A 15,442-nucleotide genomic window follows, 5' to 3' on the forward strand; every position below is an offset into this window, starting at 1 on the left:
CAAAATGTGAAGTGCAGGTCTCATCTCAGAAGTCTGTGGTCTGGAAGGTGAGTATGGCAGCTGCACTGCTTTCCTGCCTAGCCTGGAAAATAATTGCTAAAGGATTTAACATGACTGTAAATAAGTTTGCACTGAACTGATTCTTTGTAGCCAAATCCAGAGAGAAGAAACACAAGGAACACATTGCTGGTACTTGTGGTTAATTGCTGCCTTTTCTTTTGGGTCTACTTGGTTTGAAATATTAAATGCAGAAAAAACCATCTATTTTTCCTCCATAGCCTGTCAGTAGTGGAAGTGAAATATGGGGTTTTTCTCTCTTTTTTTTTTTTTTTATAAACAAGGAATATAAACTGTTTTATAGTAACTAGATAAAATTACACAGTATTTTACTCAGTGGGGAAAAATATGGATCTCTGTGTGGCGGTATTTCTCCTATCTTTCTCACTGGCTGTACGTTAACATGACGACTCCACATAACTCAGCCTTGCAGAGTTGTCAGGGACATCTCTGAGCTCAGACACCCTCAGGTTTGTCCCATCATTGCCTCCAGCGGGGCTGTCCCCAGAGCAGGTGACATGGATTTTTAAAAGAGTTCTGGGGTTCCATGTCCCTCCCTCAACACCCCAAGAACCTGGGGAATAGTCCAGGAGTGATAGTCACAGGCTGAAGCCTGTATTTCACATCCTGCAGTGGCCCACAACCAGCCTTTATCCTGCAGAAGAGCTCTGGTCCAGCCCAAGCTGTCACATCATCACTTGGAGAGGGATAGCAACAATAGATCAGGAAAATACACCAGCTTTTTCCTTCAGAACCAGCAAACCTATGAACAGAAACTTTCTTTTCTCTACAAGATCAAACCTTCTGCCCCCAACACCAACTGTTTTGCTCCAGCACGCCGAGCCTCAGCTCCACACTGCGAAATGCTCTGGCAGACCTCCTGCCCTTGGCAAACTCCAAATCTTCCACAGAAGCAGGGAATTTTTGATTTCACAGTGTTTCTCCCTTTGACCCTGAACTTACTCTAATGACTAGCCAATATTACAGAATCAAAATATCTCCATAGCATTTTATGTGCATTCTCATGGTGACTCTGAAATTTTGGCTTTTCATCACAGTGCTCTGCAGAAGCATTTTCCAGATCTTTACAGAGGGTTAAAATTCACTATTTTCCAAATAGAAAAATCCTGTGCATTCCATATGAGTCTGTTAAATTTTGACTGAACAGTCAACAGCTGGTTTAGGTCAACCAAACTGAACATCTGGAGCCACCACAAATTTTTTCCAGAGCCATTTGCAAACAACGGAGACCCACTAGTGTCCTTACCTTTGGGCTCTGTCCTGCCACCTCCACAGCTTGGTGAGAGCTGTGGTGAAGGCAGAGGTGCCAGTTCCTCTCCATGACTGCGGTGGGAAGGAAGAATGAGCTCACTGTCAGCGCCTTCAGCCCTTCAGCTGTAAATCCTAAGTGCAGAGCAGAAAATCACAGAATGGTTTGGGTTGGAAGGGACCTTAAAGATCATGAAGTTCCAACCCCCCTGCCATGGACAGGGACACAGGGACACAGGGACATGATGTACAAATGGCTTTGGCTTTCCCCACCCATCACTGAACCCCCACCACCTTTAAGAGCAGAAATACAGAAGCACATTCCTAATCAAATAAGCTGGGTTTTCATCACGAGATGCAAATTTTCATTCAGAGATGAGCACATACATCTCTTTGCACAGCCCCTTGCACCCACACTGATACCATCTCTAGTGCTACCAGAGCATCCTACTGCTTCAGATGAAAATGAGAGATTTTTGTGATTATTTTTTAAATCGTATTCTACAGAAGAAAGAAAAAAAAAATACAAGAGAGGATTTAATCTAAAAGTTTCACAGTCTGGAAGTCACGGCTGCTCCTGCAGCGTTAGTGCCCACTGTGCGGGGCTGACCCACGGGATTCTGCCGTAGGACGTGGTGTGGAGCGGGAGCAACGCTGCCTCAGCATCGCCCGTAGAGGGAGCATCCTCGGGGAGCCGGGCAGGGCTGACATCTTTTCATCAAAAGTGTTAAGCTTTACAAAAAAAAAAAAAAAAAAATCCCAGACAATATAAAGTATTGATTTTAAAGTTCGTGTGGTTTTTGTTTTTTGGTTTTTCTTGGTTTTTTTTTTTTTCCCCTTTGTCACTCAAAGCAAAACAGGCGGCTCTGGGTTAAAACATTGAAAATGGATGTTTTGTGAGGGGGAGGGGGAAAAGAAATGGGGAAAGCAATGCTTTGCCCACCACTGCGTGTTTGCGGTTGGTTTTTAGTTGGATTGAATCAAGCAAATGGTCACTTTTCCATTTCATTTTGTTATAACGAAGGGGGGAAGAGCACTAATATTTCAGCGAAAATAAGATTCTGCAGTCTGCCAGGGCTCAAGTGTTAAACAGCTTTTCAGACCTACTGGATACCACTCTTGAGTTTGAAATGTGAAGCCCCACGGCTGTTTTTCTACACATTCTTAGTTTAATTTCCTCGCAAACAGGCTCCCAGCCTCCAGTTACTTCTCCGCGATTCCTGCCCCCCCCCTCCCCCCCCCACACACACAGACCCTTTGGGCGCAGCCACAGGATTCCCGCAGCTCCCGATCTGGTGGAGGAACGTCCTTTTAATTCACTCTGTGGACGGCCCAGTTAGCATCCCAGTAAATGATTACCTCGGGGAACACTCGGGCTCGGGACTCGGCAGCCAGCTGGGAAGGCAGCCGGCACACGCCCCGCGTCCCCGAGCGGCTCTGGAGAGCCGGGAAGATGGAGGGCATTTTTCCCGGCGAGGTGATGACGCTCAGGTGGCCGGGCAGCACAATTAGGCTGGGAGAATTACAGATTATCCCCGGTTTACAGCTCCCTGAGAGAAGAGAGGGGGAGAAGCACAATAAAAACGTGATCAAATCGTTTGCTCCGCTGTTCAAACTTCTGGACAAGGCGAGAGATAAGCACAGCTCCACCCCCCATCTGCATTTGATCTGTAGGGCTTTGAAATTAAATATTCTCACTGCAACCAGCGTAGCTGTGCCCTGGTGAAAATCGCTTCCCCAGGCTCTCCCACAGCGTGGGGTTTGGGGATCCCTCCACTCAGCACTTTAAGAAGCAAAAACCCAAGAAGTTGCTGAGACCCCTCTGGTCTGGGTGCACCACGAGCAAGGGATGGTCTCACATCAGGTCCTTTCCTACCTACAAGGAGAGGCAAGAGGTTTGTTTGCTTGGGCACGGGGACTGGAAAACATCAGGGGACCAGGCAAGGGCTGTGCAGGAGATCGATCTCCCAGCAGGGACACAGCCAAGATACCAACGTGGCCCATTACGAAACTGTTCTTCCACCTCAGTAACCTGTTGCCACCTTCTTCTTCTTCTGATCTCTCTCTCTGTTTGCTCCCTCCAAAATGTCTTTGCAATTCATGGGAATGTGGCACAGGCAAATAAAGCCACACTGAGCCCACACTGCAAGCAGAAACTGTGACCCTGTTGCATTCACTGCCAAACACAGGAGGGGAGGGGGCAGGTAAACTGGCCATTTGCCTGCTGAACCTGAAAAAACTCCTCCATTTGCATGAATAAATTTGGCCCAGGTATCCTTGCTCACCTCACTGTACTTTGGCTTAAGAAGGGCTGGGCAAATTTTCTCTCCCTAATATCAGCAGCCCGAAGTTACACCTCCAAAGGTTTGTCAGCCTCAATATCACAACAGCGATTTTCATGAAGTTATTTTCCAACCTGTTTTCATCTGAGACAGTACCAGCTCACAGACACCATCACCAGCCACTGGTCAGAGACATTTTGGCTTCATGAAACCTGTACAAGCTTCAGAGGATGGCGCAGGATTTATGAAGTGCTGTTTTTTAATAACTTGGCAACTTGGGACAGATCTCCTGGGCTCTCAGTATTTCTCGATGCTGGCTGTCAATGTTTCTGCAATGGGACATTCACTCCTTTTCCCAGGCCTGGATTTATACTACAGTATCTCCATCAATTCTGATGAACCTATGCTTGACAAGGCCACGGTGGGAAAGGGGAGAATTCCATCCCTTAACTATGCACCATATTTGTTTGAGTAACCATCAGAGCCACCCCTGCATAACCTTTTGCAGTCTCAAGATAAGGCACAGCCTGCTGAACACTTCTTAATGTTCTGCAAATTTTTCACCTTTTTTCCCCAGTCCTTCCCCAAGTGGGATACCTGAGCCACCTTCCTTGTCCTGTTTGCTAACTGACCATGTCCATTCTCACTTTCTCCTCTCTTCACAGAGCATCCTCTTTCTCTCTCAGCCAGCCTCCTCCTCTATGCATTTTAATCTATCATCTCCTTCTGCTCACCTAGGTGGGAGCAGCATCTATTCATCTGCACTTGCCAGACCAAACTACCCACTAAGTTTATGTCTAAAGGCCCCAAACAACACTGCTCCAGTCACGCCTTTTTTTGTCCAGACCCCGTGTCCCATTTATTTATTTTTGCATGCTAGTCTTGTTCTTCAACTCAGCTAGGCTCGTGTCATCTGGAAACAACTGCAGCCCCTTTCTACCATCCAGAGTCACTAATGAAAACAGGGAGCATCACCAGATACCAGAGCCACCCTGTGCACACTTGTTCAATGAATCCTTTCAGTGCAAGCCCAGGTTCCAATTTCTGGCCACTTTTTCAGCCTCTAGCATTTAATATAAATGATTCTCCCACACTTACGACACCACCCTGCCAACCACATCTGGCAAACCCAGGATGCTCAGCTTCTACTGTTTGCCTTCTCTCCCAAGACCTGCTACTCAGAATCACAGAATGGTTTGGGTTGGAAGAGACCTTAAAGACCACCTCATTCCAACCCCCCGCCATGGGCAGGGACACCTTCCACTACACCAGGTTGCTCAGAGCTCCATCCAACCTGGCCTTGAGCACTTCCACGTGTGAGGAACCCATGGCAAGGAGACCCTACTGAGCTGACACAATTTCCTTTGAAGCCACCTGTGTTACCTGTTCTCACACCCTTGTTTTCTCCTAAGTTTTCACAAGTTTGACTACAGGTCCCAGTACTTTTCTGGGAGCTGCAGTCAGACTGAACTCTTCATAATTATCCCTTTTCTGCTTTTCTCCCTTTTTAAAATAGGCGTATTTTTCCCTGGTACTTCATTAGGGTCACAGCCAACCTTCTTAGGGGAAAACAAATGTGATGCCGCTTCTTTGGCATCATCTGCCGAGTGCTTTCCTGTCCCCAGGTACCAAACCAACACCTCTGTGGTCCTCCAGCAACTGCTGATGTACTGCTAGAGCAATCTCTCGTTACACTTGATGTCCCCTGCTAATTGCATCTCACCATGTGCCTTGGCTTTACTGATCTTGTCTCTGCATGTGCACACTGCACTTCTGTACTTGATCTTCATGGCCTGACCTACTTTTCATTTCCCCCAGGTTTCTTTCTCAGATCTGAGCTCTTTTCCTATTTCTCCTGCGACACTGTGGTCTGAACTGTGCCCACAAGAAGTTGTGATTGGCTCTCATTAACAGCTTTCCCCCCCCCCAAGATCATCTTCCCTGGGCAAGATCAGACAGTACTGGAGTCCATGAACCTGAACATAGATCCAGCACTCTCTTTCTTCCTTCCTGCCCCTCAGCACCAGTTCAGTCATTTCCCAGCAACTCTAACCTTCCACATCCCTAACCAGCTTCTACTGCAGGAGTAACCATCAGAAACAGGCTCTTCCCTGTTCTCCCACCCTTGATGATGGAGATGATCACCCACACATCCCCAAGACTCTTCTTTCCCTGGGGAGAGATATATCACATTAACCAAATTATTATGCCAACTGCTCACTAAGGCTTCCTTTACATGGTGTGCTGAAGACCCACCAGTGCTTTCCCTTTTAACCACTAGCTGGAGACCTCCAGCAATTCTAATCCCCCTATTTCCTGTACCTCCCTGCAAACACATGCACCCTTGACATGGAAAACATACCTTCTCCCTGACGCCTCTGCCTGCCTGCCTTCCCTGCCCCAGCCACATCCCTTTAGTGCTGCAATTCCAGAACACAACTTCTCCCGCTAATTGAATCCCGTCGCTTTGTTGCAAGCCCAAGCCCCCGGCTCCCCCCACTCCTCTCCCATTCATCTTCCATTCAGCTACTGGGCACAACGGCCTCCTCTGCTCTTTCTTGGCCCTCCTTTGATCTCGCTTTGAATAGAGGAGGTCAAGCTACACGACCACAATTTCTTTCTTCCATCCTCAAAGCCCGTGACTCCGGCGGTGACGGCTGGCACGCCGAGCGCCCGCAGACGGTGCTTCCAGCGGCGGGTCAGGGCTCGTGCACCCCAGCGGGGCTGCCGGGCTGCCTCCACGGGGGAGCATCCATCCCTGGCCATCTCCATCCCTAATAGGGCCCTGACACTCGGTGCTTTCGCTCCGCCTCGGCAGCGCAATTCAAAGCCCATTGAAGGCCAGAGAAAGGCTCCCATTAGCTTCAGCAGGCTTCCAGTCGGGGTCGTGAACCCCAAGGGATGGGATTTTTTACACTGAAGCTGCCAGATCAAGTCAGTAAATTGTCCTTAGCAGTCAGGTGCCTGCCAGGTCCTCCAGTAATGTAGCTCCAGGCTGTATGTCCTGGTGCAGAAAGCAATGGACCTGGGAGTTTTACTCTGCTCTGGCTTTGCTCCACAAAAGAAATCCTTGCTAAGCCCACCAGCAGCCACAAGGGCGATGTCTCAGCCAAAAGGCAGGAAAGAGAGAAAGGAGAATTACCTTGGTTTAAATCCTCTCAGCTGCTCATACCAAAAAGATTTACCTTCCAAGACAGGATCCTGATAACACTCAGAGCTGAATCCCCAGCCTGAAGTGTATGAGGTTTAATTACTGCAGCTTTGTTAAATCAGCTCGGCTAAGCCCCTGTGTAATTGCTTTCTTCTGGGCCCAGCAGTGGTTTATTTGAGGACAGCTAAGGCTGATTTTCAGACAACTTGAAGCTGCTCCTGTGCTGTTTATATGCCCTCCTTTCAATTGGTCTAAAGACTCACCTCCTGAGAAAGCACCTTCAGAGAGTTCAGGCCTCAGCCTTTGCTCTGGTTTGTGCTGGGAGAAAACAAGATGCTCATTTTTTGCTTTAAGTACTTGAAGCTCAATGGCACCCAGTGCTATTGGTGTGCATGCAGTATCACTGGGCTCAGGGAGGATGTGCAATGCACCCCAAAAAAGGGAAATGCCACCTGCCGATGTGGCCAGGGCTCCTGGCTGGGCAAAACCACGCACTGCAGAGCCTACAGGAACCACATCCCAAATCCTGTTGTGCTTCCCACTGCCCTCGCCTGGCTGGAGAGAAACCCAGGCCACAAGGCACTCCAGTGATCCTCCAGTCCATCCCTGCATCCTGCATTTGTGCTGGTTGCTACGGTTACGGGCAAATCGGTGCATTTTGCAGGGTGGGAGGGGGTGGCGGACAGGACCTGGAAGGGGGGGGGAGGCTGCCAGTGGAATGGCCTTTTCGGGAGGGAGGACCATCACCGAGCCTCGGCAGCCCCGCGCTGGCTGCGGGCGCCTTGCGAATTTGCATGGAGCTGACAAGATGACAAGGTGCAAATACGCCAGGCTGCTCGGGAGTAATTTTTACGGCAGCTCTGCCTTGTGCACGTTTTTATTGCAAAGAGGGTAATCGGGCCTCTTCATTATTGAAAACATATTTACTACCCCTCGGCCTCTCTCTCCCATTTTTGCCAGCCCCTTCCTTCCCCCCTTAAGTACCCTGTCCTCCACGAGATATGATCTCATAAATTTACAGTGTACTTGCTGTCTGCAAAGTGGATGTTCAGTTTCATTTTTATTGGACTTTATGATACAGGCGGATTGCATTTTATTTGTTGCACCGCTACCAGAAGGCCTGAAACCGCTGGAAAGTGCTGGCTGCCACAGGGATTTGGCCTGAGAAAGGGCTGTGGGATGGGATTCTGCAGAGCCCAGAGGAGCTACCAGTGTGGGATATGCTGGATGCAAGCAGGAAGGCTGCAGGAGAAGATAAAATCATAGAATCGTAGAATGGTTGGGGTTGGAAGGGACCTTTAAATGTCATCTAGTCCAACCCCCCTGCCATGGGCAGGGTCACCAACTAGATCAAGTAGTATTTCGAAGGAAGGTTGCCTTCCTCCTCTGCTGGAAGAGATGCTGCTCCATCCACCCTGGTCCTTCCAGCTCCTCCCCAGAGGAACTGGAATTGATGCACGAGCATGTCTGTCCCTGGCAGCCAACGTGACTGACAAGGGATGCACAACAGGAGCGTGGCAGCAGCTTCTCATCACTCACCTTTTTTGTGGTTGGTACCCTTCCCAAAAATGCCTTTCCCGAGGCTTGCTCAGGTTAGACAGGCTTATCTAAACCCACCTGTCCAGTGCTGCCCTTAGCATGACACTAATGTACCTTAACAAAATTGCCCGAAACCATAGGGAACAGTAGCGATGTGTGTGACACCAGGGAAGCTGGAATCTATGGAAACCTCTCCTGCAGCCAGTGCAGTGCTCCAGACTTACCTCACTGTGACTGCGAGCCCCTTAGCCCCTGAACTCCAAACCCCTTGGACAGCTTCTACTTGCTGACAGGCACTCAGGCAAACCCCCCCTGCCACAGAGGGAAGGCCCTGCTCCCACAGACATCGGCTCCGGACCAGTCGCTGAGCCAGCCACCGCTGTCACGGCTGCTGTAATCAATTGCTGGTTCATTATTAAAACGCTGTCTCGCTGGTGCACAAGGAATTTGTTAGCACACAGCAAGCCACAGGCCCTCTCGGCATCGGGTTGGGTGGGCTGGCACCGCATCTCACCACAGAGCCACCGCCTTCTCCAGAGAAACGGGGCTTTGCAGCCCTTTCGGCAGCTGCCCAACAGCCTTAGGAGCCCAACACGCTTTGTATCCACCTCAGCACAGTGGAAATAATCAACTTGTGTCATTTCAATCCAAAAAAAAAGGAAAGAATTTTTTTTTTTTTTACTTTTCCAAGGTAACAGGGAGAGGCCAAGCAAAGCGCCGCAAAGCAACATAAATGATTTAGCACCCAACGATTTTGCCAGGGAAACGCTAAAGACGGAGTCTAATCCTTTCATCTAACCCTGGTCCTTCTAAAAGCTTTAAGCTAGGAGTTGACTCAGCATGTCAGTGCCAAAAAGATCCATTGACCTCGAGTTCAGTGCTGAGAAATTGAGAAATGTTCTTTTTAATGTCTATTCAATAAATACAGCATCACCCTCTCCGTGGGCTAAGCAATCCACTTCAAATCCATTACGGCACGTTCTCACAGACTGACAAGTTGTCCTGAGACAATAGTGGCTGCCAGATGAGGTTAACCCTTGCTGAGGGGGTGTAAATCTTTGTAGCCACAAGCCTTTTGCTCTCAGAAGTCCTTGAGAAGAGGGGAGGGGGGTATCTGAATTGATGATGAGAGGCTGCTGCATGAGCTCCTTGCTGGACCAAGGTGATCTGCATCGGTAAAAAAATGTGCCCAGTCAACAGAGCAGCCAGGCTTTGGAACATCTTGATGGGAAGAAGGGGAGTGCAGCTGCCCTTTGTTCCCTGGTGGATTGGTGATGCTCCCAGGCACTCATGCTCCCAGTTCTGGCTGGATTGGCAGCAAAACCAACGCAGCTGAACCATGGTTTTCTTGGGAGGCACCACATTGTGGTGCTACCATCACTTGTGCTGCTCTACCACTGCCACAAGTGACCCCTGGGGCTCACAGTGCCTGGGGAAATTTGGAGCTGGCTTTGAGACCTTAGGCACAGGCAGGTTGAGTGCAAGCTGCATGCTCAGCTTTCCCAGGGACACCTCCTGGGCTCTGTGGCCGTGCTCTGGGCAGCACCAAGCTGACTGGATTAAATAGAAAGCAGCCTCAAGTTGTTCCAGGGGAGATTTTGACTGGATATTAGAAAAGATTTCTTCACTAAAAGGGTAGTCAAGCACTGGAACAGGCTGCCCAGGGAGAGGGTAGAAAGTCCATCAGAGCTCAAAGACCAGGAGAGAGGAGTCCCTGCAGCCAGCTAGACCTTCTTTCTGATGGAAAGTCCTGGACTCTGCAGCTTCCAGCAGTAAGTCGTTAATGAAAATTATCACCTTAGTAATGGTAATAATGCAATAATTCCAAAAGGTAAAGGTACAGGAGCACAGTCAATCTGCAACAAATTGGAGCAGAGGCGGCAGGGGAGCCCTATGTCTTAGGGTTTATATTCAGTTAGAGGTATTTTACGGTGCCCCCTTCATCCTGCCCCTGGTTTCAAGCTGCTGAGCTTTGGTTCAGCAACTCACAACCACGCTGGAGTCTGTGGCAGTTTTGGGGGGACAATGGGGTGCTGCAGCAGCCACCCAGCCTTTGCAGGGTGGAGGAGGTCACAGGAGCAGGTGTTCGAGGCTCTCTGCTGACTCAAGGAAGCTGCCCTTCGCTGTGTTTATCTGGGTCACATTCACAAATTCTCTTTTTGGTTTTGGAGGCTGGGAGTTTCTATTTTTTTCCCTCTGTCCCTGTGTTTGGATGTGACGACTGAAGGCAGCTTTGCTAAAATCTGTGGCATACAGAGGGCTCAGCCGTTGGGTTGTACTGGTAATTGCTGTTTGCCAATTAACTAGATCATGGACATCAGCAAATGTTTATCTTCTATTAGAGTGCAAAACCTTCAATACAGAGTTCCTCGCTCACAGAGTCTTTGAAGATACAGAATTGTCAGAAATCAGCAAAAGGATTTTGTTTGTAGAAATAAAGCTTATGTATAAACTGCACCCAAAGATTAAAGTCTGCAAAGGCACAAAATAACCCCTGGATTTTTCTCCAGTGTCCCTGAATTGAATTAAATTAAAAATCTCATGATTTCTTGCAGAAGAGTAGGCACACTGGAGGCTTTTGCACAGGTGGGGCTGGTAACACTGGGAGCATCGTCCTACTGAGGGACTTTTGGGCAGCTGGATGCTTTGACAATGCCATTAAGAATTTCCATACTGTTAAATTCTGCTCAGCACTCTTCTCCAGCACTACTTTGGAAGTATTTAAGGATATGCCTGAGGAAGCATGCCTACTTTTTCCACAGGCACAGCCTTAAATAATTCCAAAGAGCTGGAGCGAAATCCCTTGTGCAGGAGGGCAGAGCACACAGTGCTTGAATGGTGCCCCAGCAGCATCACTCCTGTCCACATCACCACCAAGACCTGCTCCAGAAATTACGCCCATGTCACATCCTCATTGCTCTGGTCTGGTTGGATGCTCTGGCCCTGACTTTTTTTGGTCCTCCAAGCACTCTATGGGGAGTCCTGCCAAAAAAAAGCATAGTCGCCATGTAGGGAAGATACAGCTACTTCGAGATAGGCATTGAGATTGATCCCAAATCTCTCCAAAAGGTGTCTGAAGGTCTTCAGGGCAAGGACCACAATTGTTAGAGACACTGCTGGCTGAAATACCAACACTGAGCAATGATATTTCAATCCTCTTTCTGTCTCCTGCCACACCAGCCAAATAGGCCATATGGTAGAGATGCTAACACAACAATTTCCCTCCTAATGTTTTAAACTCCCCATGTGCATAACAATACACCATATGTATAACCAACAATGAGAGTCCCCTAGACTTCAAGAGAGCCTGGGCCTTGTCATGCCAGCACAGCCCTGCAGCAACTGGTGCTGTATGTGAGAAGCCACGTGCAAGGGCAGCAACAGCCTGGAGCCAAGTCCCCTGCTTAGAAATTCAGTGCTGGGTATGGACTCCAGTGCTGGGTATGGACTGACCTATAACATCTACATAGTCTGGGAGACTTGCTCTGACCATATTCACAACCTTGCACGGGGATGGAGGGTGTGCTAATTAAGGTCTTACACCTGTAGATGTGTTCAAGCAGCCTCACCAGGGAAGGGGATCTCCAGGAGAGACTCCTTGAAAGGCAGGAAGCCTTCAGCTTACTCCAGGCTGAGGTTCACTGGGAGAGGCAGAATAGAAAAATCAGGTCCTAGACACAGCCAATACATTTGAAGGCGGGTTGCAATGCCAGGCTGTCACCCTGTCACCAATACTCCCTGCTCAGCTCACCAGCACCAGCCACGATTCTGGTGCTCCATGGCCCATTGGGCCACCTTCTGCTAAGGAGAGACAGAATGTCTCTCTTCCACACAGGGACAGGAGACAACACCAAGACAGTGGAAGAGCAGGCGATGGACCATGTCCATGATGATTCTGAGATATAAAAAAGGACTAGGATGGCAGTGCCCAACACCCCCATCTCTGCTACCACCCTGACCCACACACACCATAGTAGCTGCCTGGCCACAGGGCTCCTTTTTTAGGACGCAGACTTTAGGAGTCTCCTCTAAGACATCTGCTGACACCGCTAATTGTGGGCCGGGCTGGCAGTGCTTGGTGCACCGCAAGGATTTCTTGATTGCTTTTTTGGGGAGGGACAGGAGCTTTCCTTTTCCCTTTGTCTCCCTGGTGAAGGATGTGCTCTCGGGCTGAAGTCCTGACAATCCAAGCTGCTGAAATGAATCCTCTTCAGTCTATTTACTTGATATTTACCAAAGTCTGCGATCAACAAGAAAACACATCTCAGCAGCTCACTTGGCAAGAGAACGAATTGAGGCAGCACTGCAGCTGTCATATTTATTTCAGTGGCAAAGCAGGTCAGGAAAATTGATAAAATTAATCATACAAACTAGCAAACACCAGGAGTGAAGGAGAGAGAGAACGCAGGGGAGAGAATGAGAGTAAAGGAGTGTTTGCAGCACCAGGCTGCACCTGCTTTTATTTCTTTTAATGGATTTTTTTTTTTTTTTATGCAATGTCACAGATAAAATTGGTGCAAGGTGCAGTATTTTATAAGTAGGTTTGGGGAGGGGTGTTGAGATTACTACAAGCAGATGCCTATTACACCAGGGCTGAGCCCTAGCCACGGGGTTTGCAAGGAAATAGGAATTCAAGGACAGAAGTGATTTTTCAGACAGTCCCCATAGACCAGGTGGAAAGGTCCTTGAAAACAGTATCTAGAGGTGCTCCGACTGGGCTGGGGTTTGGGCCAGGGCTCCAGGTGGCTCCTCAAGGTGCTGCCAAGGTTGTCCTTGGGCCCTGTCCCTATCACCTCTGCCAGCAGGGTGCAGTTGTGCCCAGGACGTGTGGCAGCTGCAGCAACATTTCCCTAGACACAGTTTCCTTCTCCCCTGAAAGTGAGAAGCTCTGGGGACATCTCTCTAAATGCATCCCCCCTGGTTTCTGGACCTCAGTCTCAGGAAGCACTGATGAGGAGCCCCCATGCTGCTCTCTATGCAATAAGGTCTCTTTGTCTGTGGCCACTGTGCTGGGTTAATGCACCTTTACAGTGAGGATGAACCCTGAGTTTGCTCTCAGAGGAACTTATGGGTTCCTCTGGAGAAAGAAACTTGCAGAAACAAAGACGTTTTGGTTGTGGGCTCCTCTTTGAGTAGGCACCTGCCTCATTTCACAGAAGGGGTAGGCAAGCCAAAGAGAGCCAACTGACTCTGGGAAAACCATCAGAGAAGGAATCAAGAATTGAGGTTCAAGTATAAAGCCACCCCCTGCCCCCATTTTTTTTAAAAAGAAAAAGTTTTTAGACTAAGATTTATATTTAAAAACTTCCCATTTCAGAATGAAAAGTGGAAAAGTACATTTCTAGGAGGTTACCAAATGGCATTTTGTAATTTCTACTCTTTAGTTTTCTGTCATAAAAATAGCATTTACAAAACTCAAATCAAATTCAAAAATAACATTGGTCCCTCTGAAATGTTTTCTTCTCTTCCCTTTTCGTTTCTTTTTTTTCTCCTCCCTATTCTCATTGTCCCTCTTATAGACTAAAGGTTCATTGAAAAATGTCTCTGTTCTAATTTTGAGTCCTTTTTCTCTGGCTTTCCATCCTCCTCTCCCACACCTCTCCAGGCCCTCGCTGCACGTCCCTGTTCCTACCGTGAATTACTGTTCTCATTGCTCCAAGCAGATTAAAAGTGAAGCTAATTAACCAGCAGAACAATTTGCCTAACGACGTGGTAGATTCTCCATCACTTGCAGCCTTCAAGTCAAGCCTGAATGTCTCTCTGACAGAGCTTTAGCAGGACGGGGAAATTTGAAGGCAAAGGTCTCAGACCCACGGGGGGTTGCAGGACACACAGAGTCACCTTAGAGACTTTGGGACACTAAATAGGGTGTCCTACCTGGCCCCTAGGGAGGGTGCATCCATCAGCTCCAATTTGCTCATCTGCTGCCTCACACCTCTGTCCTCACCTGGAATGGGACTGCTGAGGGTGACAGTGGTGATGGTGGCCCTTGCTGAGCCGTGGCTAAGGAGGGATGGTGGAAAAGACCCCAAGGAGGTCACAAACCAGGAAGAGGAAACCATAAACACCGAGGCTGCCGTGGAAACTGTGAGAGGTAACGAACATTTTAGGGCAGAAATCCCTCTATAAGATCTTGCTGACAAGCGCTATTAAATATTCATTCTGTAGACTGCGGAGACATCATTAGACACTTACGTCCAGGCTCTCCATACTCCAGGCACTGGCATTTGTGTTGCATTGCACTGATGAGCTGAGGGGACTCGGGGAGGGGTGGGAACTGGTGCCAGCCCCCATTAGCAGAGCTGGGATCCTTAGGGGCAAGTATGGTTTGCGAGGGAAAACCCATCCTGGAAGCCTCCATGCTGCCCACAGGAGAGAGGCAAGAGTAGGTGGGTTTGGGAGATGCTGATGTTTAATGCATGTTACCTTCCCTGTTAAAGAGCAGCAGCAGAGATTGGAGGGACAGCCATGCCCTGGGAAGTCATAATGACCCCCAGGATCCGCAGTCCCACCACTGACATCCCCTCAGACATCCCCCATGGATGTGAGAGTGCAGGAAGGACCGCCTTGCTTCCAGCCCCTGTGCTACACGCATACCCCGGCACAGGCAGCACTCCCTACCCTGCAAACCCTGAGCAAGCTCTCTCCAGACAGTCAGTCCCACCAGGGACCGAGGAAGGGTCCTACACACACCCCGGGAGATGCCACAGCCCTGCCATCAGCCACCTCAGCAACCTCACCAGACCAATGCCACTGCCACACGTCTCCTTCCCTCCTCAGAGCCACCTCTCCTGCACCGTGGGAAAACCCACGTGCTCGCCCTGTCCGAAGCCAGCTCTGCCCATGGGAGATGGAGCTTGCACACATGCATTTGTGTGTGTGTGTGTGTATATATGTATTTTTGCACACATTTCTGGTGACGGTACCATTTTTTTTTTCTTCAAACAATCCGTCCATAAATGTCACTGAAAATCCCGGTCTCCTTTTATTAAACCTGAAAAATGCGTATAAATGTAAATAACAAATGACTGATACAGGGAGAGGAACCAGAGCGTCTGCTGGCGTCACCCTCCCTCCCTTTCTCCCTCCCTCGCGCTCTTTCCTCCTCGTGTAATTTGCATTAATAAAGAGGCTGTTCCTTGTC

Source organism: Manacus candei, unplaced genomic scaffold (genome assembly GCF_025592945.1).
Source record: "Manacus candei isolate 608988 ecotype Guabito, Panama unplaced genomic scaffold, ASM2559294v1 h1tg000005l, whole genome shotgun sequence".
Classification (NCBI taxonomy): domain Eukaryota; kingdom Metazoa; phylum Chordata; class Aves; order Passeriformes; family Pipridae; genus Manacus; species Manacus candei.